Genomic DNA, 14,506 nt, shown 5'->3' with positions numbered 1-14,506 from the left:
GAAAAGGAGAAAAGTGTTGCTGGAGCCTCGCGTGCCTCTGCAAGCAGAAGGCTCCCGGCCCACACACCCCGTAAAAAAGCCAACGCTTGGGTTTAAATTAGCACCCAGCTCTGTGCCAAAGCAAACAGGAGAAGCAAAGCAGGCATGTGAGTTTGTGGTGCCTGAGCTCCCCACAGGCCCTGCGGTGGCAGCAGCAGCAGGGAAGGACGTTCATCCCGAGCAGGGGACACGCACGTCTCGCGCGGCTGCTGAGCTGAGTCCTGAATGCCCGGCCCAGAAACGAGAGATCCCTCTGCTTTCTGCACTCCTCCTGGCACAGCTGGGCCAAGCATCCTTGATGGATTTACAAAACAGAAACAATGCTGAAACGCCACTTCATGGCATTCTCCAGTCCCCCTTCTTCCTGTAAATATCCCTGTCAGCTTAGGAAAAGTCATTAGTAATGAGGCCGTTGAGTCCCAAGATATGAACAGTTTTTAATTCCTTTGCCTGTGCTAAACCAATTTCTTAAGGATATTATGGAAGCCTTTGCATTTGGCTTTCAACCCTAAATTAATCAAGGAAAAATTACAGATAGGTGCAATGAGGGTTTTCTTTCCTTCTCTAGAAGAAGGGTGCTCGGAGGAGCCACTCTCGTGAACAAGTGTGATGAGCAAGTCCTTTGCTCAGTCTCTGAATCCATTTTGGACCATGCTGGCGAAATAAAAGTAAGTGGGATTAAGTGTAGAGGAAGCTGTAATGGCCATTTTGGATTTTGACAGCTGTCCCTGACATCCTAATGGACAAGGGGTAAGGGCTTTAAACTGCCTGAGGGCAGGGTTAGATGGGATATTGGGAAGGAATCCTTCCCTGTGAGGGTGGGAAGGCCCTGGAGCAGGGTGCCAGACTGGAAGTGTCCAAGTCCAGGTGGGACAGGACTTGGAGCAACCTGGGATAGGGGAAGGCGTCCCTGCCCATGGCAGGGGGTGGAACAAAATGAGCTCTAAGGTCCTTTCCAACCCAAACCATTCTGGGATTTTTATGATCACGCTTGTCTGTCCTCCCTGAGCCCAACCGGGAAATTCCTGTAGTTCAAAGCTTGTAGAGTTCATTTTCCCTAGCAGAAGAGGCAGCTTCCCATCTGGATAGGTTTCTTTTCCTCTCTTGCTGTAAAAGGAACATGCACTCAAGCAGAATTTGAAGTCACTGGCAGAAAATAAGGCAGAGAGAGCACGAGGGAAACCAGAGGGGCTGTGCAGGTGTGAGAAATCGATGGAATAGTAATGAGGGAGTTTGAGAAAAGACAGGGAATATGTAACACTGAAGAGTAAAAGATAAGCCAAGCAAAACATATGCTGCCAGTATCCCAGCAACAATAAATTCTGTGTGTGATAGGGCTGGATGAGAGAGCCAGGGACTGACAGGTCTCTAATCTCCTACCAAAAACCCTGGTCACTGGTCCCAGTGGCAGCTGGAAGGTGTGAAACACACACAGGTGTGGGGCTTTGTGCAGCAGCTGCTCCAAGAACATAATTCCCAGGATGGGAAGTGACACCCAGAGCCAGGATTGGCATCAGAACTGAGAATCAACTTCACTTCCAGCTCAGGTGGAAGTGCTGACACTGCTGATGGGCAATTCTGGGGTTATGTTTTCTGCCCAGAGGTGATGTTGGCCTCAGCCTACCTGCTCCCAAGGAAAAGGAATGGCTGGTTGCCACAGGGATCAGTTTGTCAATGTAACAGGGCCTCTGCGGACTCAAATAAATGAGAATTTCCTGTGGGCAAGCATCTGAGTGGCAGTAAATGGTATCAAAGAGAAGATCTGCACATTTTTTTTGAGGAAGAGGAGACAGGAGGCTCAAGCAGGTGGACTTAGGCAAGCTGCCAGTGCCAGGAAAGAAAGTGATGAATAGGTGTCTTGGAAAAGCCTGAATGGAGGAATAATAACCACCAACAGCAGAAGACATTGAATGAGATGGATTCTCACATCTAGGAGCTTCCTGTGTTTATTATTGATGGCACCACAGGTTTTACTTCTTTGCTTTTTGTACTTCTCAGGACAGTCTGGTGAGGAGTTCAACATGCCAAGGCAGGTGATGGAAGGATTCTGGAACGAAAGTGAAAAATGACATAAATGAGCTGCAACAACAGCCCTGCCCTGGCAAGGAGTACAAGGAATGGAGGTAATCCTAAATGACAAAGGCTTTGTTTCCCTAGTTATCACTAAAACGTCGTGGGAAGAGTCTCAGGACAGGGCAAGTCTCTGTTTCCACAGGATTTCTGGTTAACTGACCCCTATTTTCCTTCTCTAATATCCTAGACCTGGTTTAAAGGTAACTGAACACCAAGGAGTTTGGATTAGCATATAAAAAATTCACTGCTCCCCTCTTCAAACTCTTCACTCTCTTCAAACTCCTGCACATCTTTTAAATTGGGAAATTCTGTCCTGTCTCGTCTGGTGAGGGATGCTGAAGTGGGGGCAGTGGGATCTCACATGGAGAGGAAGGCGATGTGCTGGTGAGTAATGGGGAATTTTTCAGGAAATGAATAATTTTGGGACTTTCTAAAGGTCACTTTAAGTTCCCATGAACTTTTACAGTTGGTTATATAAAATGAGAACAGAGAACTCTTAGTCTAGATAACTGTCAGTCGAGTGAGATAACCTGAGAAAGGCTCTGGCAGGTCAAGCCACTTCAGTGAGAGTTTTTGGGAAGAGACCAGTCAGCAGAGCTGCCTCCCCTGATGGGTGTCTGAAATGGAAATTCCAGCTCTCCCTCTTGCAGCAGATTTAAGTGGAAGTTCACTGCCCTGGTGGGCACCAGGATTTTATAACTGACCTCTGAGGAGTACCTGAGCCAACCTTTTGTCACCACTTCTATAAATTAAAGCCCAGGCAGAGACTCGTCAGCTGGAGTGGCTGAAGGCGGAGATGGAAAAGACAAACTGACACGTGCCCCTGTTTTTCCAGGATCTCCTACAGGGCAGCTCTGGATGATTTTGAAGTGGTTCAGGGGCCTGGTGGGGGGGGGAGGGGGTTGTGCTGATCCTGCTGGGTTTGGATGTGGATGCTCTGCAGGGGCAGGTCTGGAGCCCCCCTGGTAGCACAGCTGAGCTTGGTGGGCTGGGGCAGGGAGACTCCCATGGTGGGGAAGGCCTTGGCTCCATAGGGAATCTGCTCCACCTGCAGATTTGCAGCTCAGGAATAGAGTCAGTGCCCTGCTGGCAATGCCAGTCCAGCCTGGCAGAGCCCAGTTCCTGGAGAGACCATGGACACTTTGTGCCAGAGGGAGCACGGCACAAAGCATTCCATGGAAAGCCATGGACAACCACAGTCCTACACTACCAAAAGACTGGAATTCAAAGCAGCAGAATGGTGTTTCCCTTTGTTACAATAATTTCAGTTCCAGGTGTGTAGACTTTTTTCCTAATTCTTCTCCACATCTGCACTCGGTGATTGCCAGGGATGAGAAATGGATTGGGTTTTCCACGGTGCTGTGCTCCAGGTCAGCTTGGAAACACGGGAGATGGCAGGTTAATGGCAGTTTAACACCAATTAACAGGCCACTTTATAATAGATTAGCATTCGGAGTCTGTTCAATGGGTAATTACAATAATTAACTCTCGGAGCTTGCCTGCACTTGTGAACAGAAATTTGGTGCCTCTGTTTACTCTGGAGGAGGCCATGCAGGAGCAGGCATGGATCATTTGGAGTGCTGGAGCCAGGCAAGATGGCAAGGGCACTAAATTTGGGCTTGCTCTTGAAATGTGCTCGCAGGTGACATCCCCAGGTGGAGGGGACTCTATAAAGGACTATTTCAGTCCTGGCTGAGTGCAGCTGAGATTTAATGTGTTGCTGGGAGAGGCATCTGTGTTGCAGAACAGCCTCTGCATCCCTGGCCTTGCACAGGTGGATTTCCCACCTCCTTAGGCCACTATTTTCAGCACTCAGAGCTGAAGTCAGACTCCCAAAAAATCCTATCCTGTTGGGAGCACTGATGGTGAGAAGAGTTTGGTAAGAAGCAGCTCCATCCTGATGCCCCAAAGAGCTCAACATCCAGCAGGACGGTGTCCTAAATTCTTTGGGAAAGCTCTGTTTGCTCTTGAATCCTTCAGGAAAGGCAGTGGTCACCTGTGGGGCTGGAATCAGGGCTTGGAGGTAGTAGGATGGATGTGCTGGCTCTGGGAATAGGTCTCTGCTCACATTGTCCTGCTGGGTTAGAGGCTGTAAAACCTCCTATGTAATTCTTGGGTTCCTGTTGAGTTGACGCATCTCATTTAATTTCACTGACCTTTTCTCTTAAATACTGTGAAATTAAATGAGAAGTGCTAAAGGTGAGCTCTAGTTGTGGTTATTTTTTAAATATTAGGGAGTGGGCAGAGCTAACTCAGCACATGTAGCCCATGTGGGTATTGTTTCACTCCTGCATTAATTAAATAAATTTAAAAAACCACTGGATCATGAGGATGCTCTGGGGAGCAGATCCGAATCCCACTTCCTCTGGGGTGTGGATTTCTGTATCATCAGGAACCAGGATCTGCTCTGACAATGGGCAAAAAGAGGTTTAAAAGAAAAACTGGGGTTTTAAGGTAGAATTATATTGCTCCGATTGTGTGGCTGGACTTTTGTAATCCAGGCTGTTCCAGGGGCACAATGGGCCGGGCCAAAAGTAATTTTGGGAAAAAGAATTTGACATAAAAATGGGAATAATTGGGAAAGCTGAAGAAGGGTTCAAAATCCCTCAGTCCAGGCAGAGAGCTTCTGCTCTGAGAAACCTCAGCCTTGTTCAGAAAATTAGAAATTTATTTCCCTTCAACATTTATAAGGAACTTCTTTTTCCTTCTCCTGCCTGTTCCAGGACCTTCAACAGAAGGGGAACCCTCTGCAGAGCCACTTCAAACACAAACAAGTCCTGCAGGGCACTCTGGGGGTGTGGAGCAGCTGTTTGAGAGCACAGCTGCTCAATGGCCTCATTGTTACTCACTCGTGACTCTTTGGAGCCAGCCTCTCTCCGTGGTTGTATTAAAGAACATTTTCTATCCCTGAGGTGCCCTGGATGAGCTCGAGATGTCTGCAGCCCTCGGCATCACTCTGGTCCTGGGGAGGAGCTGCTGCTCCCTGGGACTCTGGGGTGTCTCCGATGGAGGAGGGGTTTGATGGGCTGGAAAAGGGGCCAATTTTAGCTGTTTTCAGCACAAATACAGATCTCTGGCACTGGGGTAATAAAGCAGTTAATGAAACAGGGAGGTCTTTGTGATGCATCAGCACTGGCCAAAGGAGTGAAAGCCAGGTCCTGGGTGCAGGGGAGCAAAGGCTGCAGAGGTGCCACAGGTCGGACATGAACCCTTACCAATAACCAGCAACCAATTAACCCTTCCCATTAATTCATGTGCTGCTGTCTGTGCCATAGATCAAATATTCCAGTGGGTTTGGGGTGCTGTCCCAGGAGGTGTAAAAGGAGGATGGATCTCAGACCTCTGAGCCCTTGCTGTGATGAAAAGCTGCAGACAAAGCTCTCCAACAAATGTCTTCATAATACTTAACATTCAATGGAGCAAAAGGAGAATAATGAGCACTGCAGCCATCCCAGGTTAGTAATTACCGCCGTCATTATTAATTTTCCAGAGCAATCTCGTCAAATGAGTCATTATTATCTCAATTCCTTAGCCAGGACTGATTGATTCTTTCTCCCTGTTGTGACTAATTCCATATAATGTCTAAGTACAATATAGAGCTATAGAGCCAGTGTAATTCTAATGCAGGATAATTCCAAATAACCAAATCCCTTGCCTTCAGCTCTGTTTGGATCTGATGCTTTATACTACTTAATTGAAATAAATACCCCAGTCCTGTCACTCCCTACTCTCCACAGCCACTAGAATTCCACTGGAGACAGGGATTCCTGTCGGCCTGGGACCTGCCCTGTGTGTGCCACTGTTGTATCTGTGCTGGCACGGAGCAGGAGCTTCACAGCACTCACAGGAGCAGCACGGTGTGGTCTGAAGGAAGCATTCATCATCCTCAGCACTTTCTAATGTTAATTTTGACCATTTTTTAAGGAAGGTTGTGTTGGTTTGTCTGTCTGTGCAGGTTTTTTTTTGGAGAAGAGGCTAAAGGTGATGGTTTTTAGCTCTGTTCCATTATCTCTGTTTGCAGCTGAGTGTCAGCAGACCTGAGCATGAAGAAGTTCACTGCAAGACAAGGAGAGGGGTCTCTGTGGGGGTGGGAATGTGGTTCCTGCCTCGCTGGCAAGGGTGAGGCAGAACAATTACCTTTCCTTTAGAGGAGCTGGAAACCCGCTCCTTGCATTTCCCTGGAGCTGGAGGGAAGGGAAGGAGGAGGAGACCGCAGTTATTTTACAACTTTGACCTTTTTGCCTCCCAGACTTCAAACACGATCAGACTGGAGAGGGAAAAGAGGAGGCTGCAAAGCCAGGAGGAGCAGCAGAGGGGCTGTCAGAGGAACCCTCAGCACTGGAACTTTTCTCCTTAGACCTGGAAGATGGGACGGTTTAGTCCTGAACAATGGGGAGGGGTGAGACACTCCCTGTCCCTGCTCTCAGCCTTGGCTGTGCCTCCCTGAAGCCAGCCCTTCCCCAGCAGCATCCTCGTGCCAGCAGGGACTGTGTCTGTGCTGACATTTAAGGATATTGGTGTAGGTTGCTCCGGGTTGGACTGGGGGAATTAAAAATATTGAATTGAACAGTAAGTAAGGGAGGATAGGTGATTGCCATCCAGCACTCCTTCATTTGTGGTTATTTTTTGAGGCAGTTCCACTTGAGTCCATTAGTGCTGAATTCAAAATTCCCTTCCATAGCCCCTGGAAGCAGAACTTGGCTGTGCCCCGAGAGCCTCTTCCCTGGTGGGTGTCAGGATCGAAATCCAGTGGGATTCTGTGCTGCAGCAGGGATTGATGTTGTCCATGGGACGCAGCCAGGGGAACTGTCACATCCCCCCCCGGGGCCAGCCAGCCCTGTGCCATCACCTTCCCTAATGGGTGTGTCCTGTCCTGTTCCTCAAGGTGTAAAAATTCCATCATTTCCAGATTTTAATAGGAACACTCCATAATATTTGTGCCACCTTCTTGGAGGTGTGTCTCTGCTGTAAATTCCTGCTTTTTCTGATGTTCCTCCCTACGTTCAGCCAGCAAGAACAAACTGAGGTGGTAATTTTACCTATTACTTTTCTCATTTACACTAAAAATAACAGCCTGTTTATAGTTATTAATTAGATATTTACTAGGCTGGAGATGCTGAAATTAAAGTAAACCTTGAACTGATGGGAGGGTCCTTTTGGGCACGTGGAGCCCAGTGCTGCAGTCAGAGGTGGCACCTTCTGTTGGCCACAGATGAGCCCAGAGCTGGTGACACAGTTGGTGCCCCAGAGCAGGAGCTGACCTATGTCCAAACCCTTCCTGCATCCAGGGATGTGAACAGGTCATCTGGAATCAGTGTAAAACATTCTGCTAAAGGATGTATTTACAGGAAAAACAAGCTCAGGTTTGTGCTAACCTGACTTGGTACAAAGAAACCCCCCCAAGTTCTGGTATTACAACAATTTGAATATCAGTTAAAGTAAATGTAACTTCTCACATCCAACCAAGCTGGGAGATAAATCTCTGTGTTTTTATAATAAATGTTACTTTATGGCAATCACCATATGCTACCTCTGGTCCTGTTTGGAGTGTAAATCATAAAACGTGTGGATCCTAAAATGCTTTATTGTTTTTTTATGGCCACAGACGGCTGCTGTTCCTTCCATTTGTGATTAATTTTTTTAATGGTTCCCCCTAGAACCTAAAAAATAATTAAAGCTAATGAATACTCTGCAGTGACAGTAAAGGAAGGAGCGTATTGCATCTCTTCTCACTCCCCAGATCTGATCAAAAGCAGGCTGGAGCTGTGAAGTTGTGACACTGACATTTTGTACTGAGCTGCCGACCACCTCCTGAGACCAAAGGATGATTTTGGGCAAGAGCAGGAATTAGAGTTTTCATTGTTTCCCAGCAATAGTGCTGAGAGGGTGGAATTAAAAGCAGTCGAAGTCACAATGTTTATTTCTTAGCGAATCCCTTTTAAAGAAATCAATCCAAGATGTGAAGGACTTTAAGACAGATTTTTCCCTTTGACCTTGCCCCTGGATGCATGAAGTGAGAGATTCTATGAACTGGGGCTGGCCAAAATATTGATTTCAACCCAGAACAGAGCACAGCCCCTTTTCCTTTCACAGCCTGAAAGCCACAGGTCTGTGTGTCCATCCAGGCTGGGGTGCCTGGCTCAGGGAGCTGCAGCTGCCCTGGCAGAGCCTCCCCAGTGCCATTAATGTCACCTGCTCTCCAAATCCAGAGCTGGGACCCTGCTGCCTCCCAGCCAGGGGTTTTATCTGCCCTCCAGAAACTCTTGAGTTTGATTTCATTATTTTTTCCCTCCAGTGCACTTGGGTGTTGAACTGCTGCGTGTTTTGCATGGGAGTACAGCCAGCTTTGAGCACTGCCTAAAAACCTTTAAAATTCACTTCTCAAAACTAATATTTATCTGTAAAGGCTGTAATTAGAGTGTGGGGGGTGTTATTGTGTATCTGCCTCTCTCTGGGCTTCCTGCAGCTCACAGCAGCTTTGAAATGAAACTTGAGGGGAATAATTGACAACCAAGGGCTGGACAGGGGTTAAAGAGTCAGTGCTGCAGGAGAAACCACAAAGGTCCCGTTCTCTGGGGGACTGGCCAGGGCTGCAGCTGTGGGGACAGATGAAAAACAAACTCCCCCAGGCAGCTCTTGGCATGGTGGCACCTCCTCCTTCATGGCTGGCTGGGAGCACACGGGGGCTGGAATTCACTGGGAAGTTTCCATGTCTGCTTTTCAGGCCATGAGTGACACTGGCTGCTCCTTCTCTTCCTCCTTCTCTTCCTCCTTCTCTTCCTCCTTCTCTTCCTCCTTCTCTTCCTCCTTCTCCTCCTCCTTCTCTTCCTCCTTCTCCTCCTCCTCCTCCTCCTCTTCCTCCTTCTCCTTCTCCTCCTCCTTCCTTCTCTTCCTTCTCCTCTGTTGCACCTTCAACCTGTCTGCCCTCCCAACTTCATGGCCAGCTACCAGTTACATCAATAAATAATTTTCTTCTAGAACAGCTTTAATTACAAAACAAGCAAATAAAGGATAATTAAGATTTACCATCATCTGCAGAACTGGTGGGAGAATAATGGAATCCCACCTTCTGAATTCCAGTTTGACATCTTAAGCTGGATACTCTGCTTCCATTTTATGCTTTATGTTGATTAATTTCTGGTTATAAGAGTTTTAACTGGTTAAGCCAACTTGTTTTGCAAGATGAAAGCAGAGCTTTAAGAAAGCACTTTTTAATTTGGAAATACTGATTCCAAAGGGAGAACCATTTATAGTTAAAAACTGAAATGTATAAGAAAAAGGGTCACTGAAGTCAATGTCAAGGTGGTCAAACTTTGCTGTCCTGGCTCTTTTTAAAAAAAAACTTTGATGACCATAAAGTTACCATTTTCTGTAGTAGGTTCCCTGTGAGCTTTCCCCTGTAGAGTTGTACAGTATCATGAGCTAAAGTGAACCAAATTAAACTGTTGTGGCATATAAAAACAGCCAACAAAGGCAGGCAGCTTTTTTCCTGAGCCCCCTGAGATTTATTCTGACAGTTTGCAACTCGATGAAATGGATAATGGAAGTCCCTTGTCACAATAACTCAGCTTAAATGTATTGTTGGATTAATAGACTCAGTTATCCACTCTTCCAAGGAGAAAAATGACTTGTGGTTTCAGATCAGGCCCTCACTTGTGGCATCCCATCAAATTATCCAAACAGGCCAAATTCAAACTCCTGGCAGAAGCCAGGCACTCTATGAGTTGTGTCATGAAAATGAGTTTATTTATTTTTAATGATTTCCAGTTGCCATGGCAACAGCTGTGGGTGACACGCCGTGGTGGCCGTGAGTCCCCGGCTGGGTGCTGGAGTCGGGAAGTGGGACCCAGGGTGATGGATCCATGTCCCCTGCTCAGGGGCTTCTGCCTGGTGCCACCTCCCTCTGCAGCTGCAAATTCGGGGAGGGAGCTCATTGAGGATGTGATACACTTGTGGAAGGGCTGCAGGGCTGATTTCCTGTGCCGGGGATTGATGTGGGGAGTGGGAATCTACATCTGGTGGAAACAGCTCACTGCTTTTCCCTGGAGCTTGTGGAGCATTCCATGTGATTTACCACTCCCACACCTCTGGGAAGGCTCTCCCTGGCCTCTCATTCCAGAGAGAAGGCACACTGGCCATGTCATTCCTACCTCTCCTGTCCTTGCACTAAATAACCTCCCTCTTTGCAAGGTCATGGCTTGGTTCAGTCTTACATGAGCCAGACACAAAACCCTCACTGGCACAGGGTGCCCAGAGCAGCTGGCGCTGCCCCTGGATGATCCCTGGCAGTGCCCAAGGCCAGGCTGGACACTGGGGCTTGGAGCAGCCTGGGACAGTGGGAGGTGTCCCTGCCATGGCAGGGGTGGCACTGGATGGGCTCTGAGGCCCCTCCCAACCCAAGCCATTCCAGGATTTGTGTGCAGGGCACTCAGGGGCTCCCTGGCCCAGCTGTCCCTCACTGCACCATGAACAGGCTGCATGGCTGCACTCCCACCTTTATATGGGGTTTTCAGAGGAGTTTTGACTCTGTTTTGTTCTCAAAGCCCCATGTGAATCCCCAGCCCCTCTGCCTGCCCCAGGGTCCCAAAGCAGCGGTTCATTAAGGCGGGCGGGGTGAATTACCCTGGCTCACATCTGGAGAGGGGCAAGGGGCTGGGTTTAACAGCTGGAAAGCTGCTCTGGTGTGCCGTCGCTGTCTGCTGGGTGTTTTCATCCGACAGAGCGTTGTGTGAGTGCGGCAGGGCTCCTTCCCCGGTCTCTCCGGGGGAATCCGTCTGTCAGGCTGCTGGGCTATGCAGCGTGAAATGTGGAATTTTGAAGTCTAAACCTCTGAGAGTTCACAGCACTCTGAGGCAGCAGTTTCCCTTCAAAGTCCCTCTCTGCCTGTGCTCAGCACCTCTTGTGATGTAGCACACGTTGCCTCCGCGGAAGTCAGAAGGTTTGCTTCCTAAAAATCTCATTTTCTCCTGTTAATTAGGCGTTTTTCCCAACGAGCCATGTGGGAGTCGATGGAGAAGGTGGGGATGTTGGCACAGCCTGGCCCCACGGATGCTGATTGATGAAACATCAGCTTTGAACACTGGATTTTCCTTCTGAAACATCGAATAAATAAGAGAGGCAGAAGAAGTGAGGGCAGGGAGCGTATGTGGCACAGCTCCTTCCCCACCTTGCTCAGGTCAGTGGGGTTTCCACCTCAATGTTCCCTTCTCTGTGATTTTTTTTAAGCCTGTTTTAATAAATGCCATCTGCTACCTGCCCCTAAACCTTGCTGAATTTAAGGGGCTGTCCCTGAGGGGATGAAATCGTGCCCAGCATGAACTCAGAGCCAGGCCACTCCTCTCCAGGTGCTGGTTGTCCCAAAACTTCTCCAGACAGAAAGGGGATGAAACACAACACAAATAAAAGTTCATCAAGAGAGATGTTTTGAACTAAAAAAGGGCAGATTTGGAGTAGTTAGAAGGAAGAAATTTTTTACAGTGAGGGTGGGCAGGCCCTGGCACAGGGTGCCCAGAGCAGCTGGGGCTGCCCCTGGATCCCTGGCAGTGCCCAAGGCCAGGCTGGACATTGGGGCTTGGAGCACCCAGACGAGGCTTGGAGCACCTGGACAGATGGGTGTCCCTGCCCATGGCCTGCCCAGAAGGCCTGGCAGGGTTCTCCATGTGGCTGTGTGGAAATTGGAGCCCCCAGCCCAAACGGTGATGGGAGCATTCACAGGACCCTCCCTGCAGCAGCAAAACTGCTGAGCACAGCACATCCCTGAAGCACAGGGAAGAGTTTTATTTTAAACTGTGACCATGAAACAGGAAAAAGCTTCTGCCTTTTGATTTTTGCCTTTAACATGTTAAAATAGAGGCACCTGCTGCCTGCTGGGCTCATTAAATATGTCTTTTTATTTTCATAAATCACCACGGTAGAATTTGAATTATTTACTCGGTAAACTCGAGGCTACATTCATTTACATTCTCCAAGGTTTTTGTGCATTAGCTTTGGAGCCTTTTTCTTCCCACCTTTTGTTCAGTGCCCACCTTGGCTTCCCGAGCAGGATCCCTCCCCTTGGTGACTGCAGGGGTTTCATGAACTTCAAAAGCAGCCTGAAATGTCAGGCTCACGCAGCCCTTGTTCCGCTGCTGAATTATGGATCAGAATACAGCACATCAAACACTCCAAATTATTCACTTGTGGGTCTTTGCTTGGTAAAGCACTAAAAATCCTGCATTTCTCCTTTGCTGAGATGTGGGGTGGTTGTTTTACATGCTCCAGAGTAATGTTAGCAGGGGTGTGGGGGGATGTGGAATATTTTTTTGAAGCGAAGCACTTCAATCAAAGCTTCATTCTACTGTAAACCCAATTAGCTCCAGTCTGCCAAGTCAGCTCGACTGTCTGCAAGAACGTGTGTAAGGCTATGAATAATTGCTAAACTCGGGTTTCATTCTATCTAGGAAATGCCACGAGGCTTTTGTCACCCCCAGATCAACCCCCTGCTCTTGCCTCTGAGGTTCCAGCTGAAGACACACGTTCAGAACCCATAAATGTGTTTGCACAGGGCTGTGTGTGTGGAGAGGCTGGGTGAGGAGGCACTGCTGGCTTTGCTCTGGAGCAGAACCTGGATCCTGGGCTCCCCAAACACTCAGGGATGGTTGAGCTGTTGATGGATGAGCTGTGGTGGGGGCAGGATGAGAGGTTACGTGGCTGTGCTGCACAGGGCTGCAGAACAAGCCCATTTCTGTAGGAAAACACTCGCTGTGCCCTGTGCCCTCCAGGAGGAAGGGCTGGAAAATGAAATGCTCCAACAAAACGTGTGGAAAATGGGTCACCTACTTTGGGTGAGGAAGTGCACAGGGTGTTCAGCTGAATTTAAGGTGCCACATGCTGCTTTCTGTCTGTTTGGATGCGGTTCCACAGCTGGCATGGTGCCACGGGGGAATATTGGGCTGTGCTGGGCGATCAGAGCCCTGGCTGGGGGCACTCAGGGGACTGGGCTCTTTGGGATCCTGTCAGTGTTTTCTCCCAGGTCATGAGGGACAGGAGGAGAGGAAACAGCCTCATGTTGTGCCAGGGGAGGTTTAGATGGGGTATTAGGGGAAATTTCTTCATGGAAAGAGTTGTCAGGCATTGGAACAGGGAACTAGTGGAGTCACCATCCTTGGAAGTGTTTAAAGAAACCTGAATGTGGCACTTGAGGAAGTTGTTTGGTGGTGAACGTGGTGCTGCTGGGTTGATGGACCTGATGACCTCAGAAGTCTTTTCCAGCCTGGATGACGCTGTGATGACACCAGAGGTGTTCCTGAGACTCAGCTGCATGACCCACCCAACCCCACACAGGAGAGGTGGGACATGGAATTGCCTCCAGGGCTCCTTCCAGCCCTGAGGAATGTTCTGTCCCTCCTCTTGCTTTTGGCCAGCTCGCAAACACAGGCTGCATTTCCTGAGGTGAGACAGGGTGTGACTTTTGGTTGGTTCCAACAGGACACCCCTTCCCCAGCTGCAGTGGGCTTTTCCTTCGACATTTACTTGTCTTTCTATCACGCATGCAAAATATCCCTATTTTCCCCTTTCCATCTGTAGAGCACCTCAAAAGTTGTCATGGGGGTGACTCACCCATCTCACTCACCTCAAGTTTGATGGCCTGTGATTCCTGCTAACGTCCCTCAAGGATGGCCGTGTTCCAGTGACATCCTGAAGACTCTCCCACTGCTTTCTTCCCAAAAATTTACTTTTAAATTCATTTTCCTTGAAGCCTAAGGTCCACCAAGTGATATAATGGCCGTTGGTGAGACGTGTGACGAGTTTGACACTTCAGGGAAATTTCAAAACATCAAGGATGTTTCGCAAGATTTTTATCAGTTCGGTGTTAAATGCTGTGTGTTTACACTGACACACACATTTAGGCAGGGGTTTTATTTCCCCCAGATATGGCACTGTATAAAGTATCACTGCAAGATCACTTTGTCTTTTGTAATGTCTGCCAAAAATAATGTTTGAAAAACGGAAAAACTTTGATATGAAAATATTTTTCCTACAGGGGAAGAAGTGATTTTGGCTGACTTTGTGACAGCAGGTACAAAAACGAACGCCTGTTTTGACAAGCATGACCCAAGCTGCACGAGGTGGGAGTGCCAGTGTGATTCCCAGCAGCAGCAGTGGGTGCCACGCTGGGTTGGTGCCACGCTGGGTTGTGACACTCCGGCTCCCCCTTCCCTCGGGAGTGATGCTGGTGTTGATCCCCCGTACACGGCGAGCTGCCAGCAGCTCCCTCCCCACTTACTCCGTGCGGGCGTGGCACTGAGGAGCAGGTGACACCTGAGAATAGAACATTATCAGCAGCGAGAGGGTTCGTCTCTTGAAATAGAAGCCGCGTCTGGAGAGCTGCAAGACTCCCAGACACTGTGAAATC

At 48.6% G+C, this 14,506-nt stretch overlaps 1 long non-coding RNA gene across 1 annotated transcript in view; it reads left to right on the top strand.

The window, feature by feature from the left end:
* The window catches only part of LOC108446962, a 129,855-nt gene that overhangs the window by 97,193 nt on the left and 18,156 nt on the right, over positions 1 to 14,506 (top strand). Inside the window, exons 9-12 of the long non-coding RNA XR_001862305.1 lie at positions 2,038 to 2,162; positions 2,300 to 2,496; positions 5,388 to 5,567; positions 11,090 to 11,287. This is a non-coding gene — a long non-coding RNA (uncharacterized LOC108446962). The remainder of the gene's footprint in view (positions 1 to 2,037; positions 2,163 to 2,299; positions 2,497 to 5,387; positions 5,568 to 11,089; positions 11,288 to 14,506) is intronic.

Source organism: Corvus brachyrhynchos, unplaced genomic scaffold (assembly GCF_000691975.1).
Source record: "Corvus brachyrhynchos isolate BGI_N302 unplaced genomic scaffold, ASM69197v1 scaffold95, whole genome shotgun sequence".
NCBI lineage: Eukaryota > Metazoa > Chordata > Aves > Passeriformes > Corvidae > Corvus > Corvus brachyrhynchos.
This window is presented reverse-complemented; position numbering and strand designations above follow the sequence as displayed.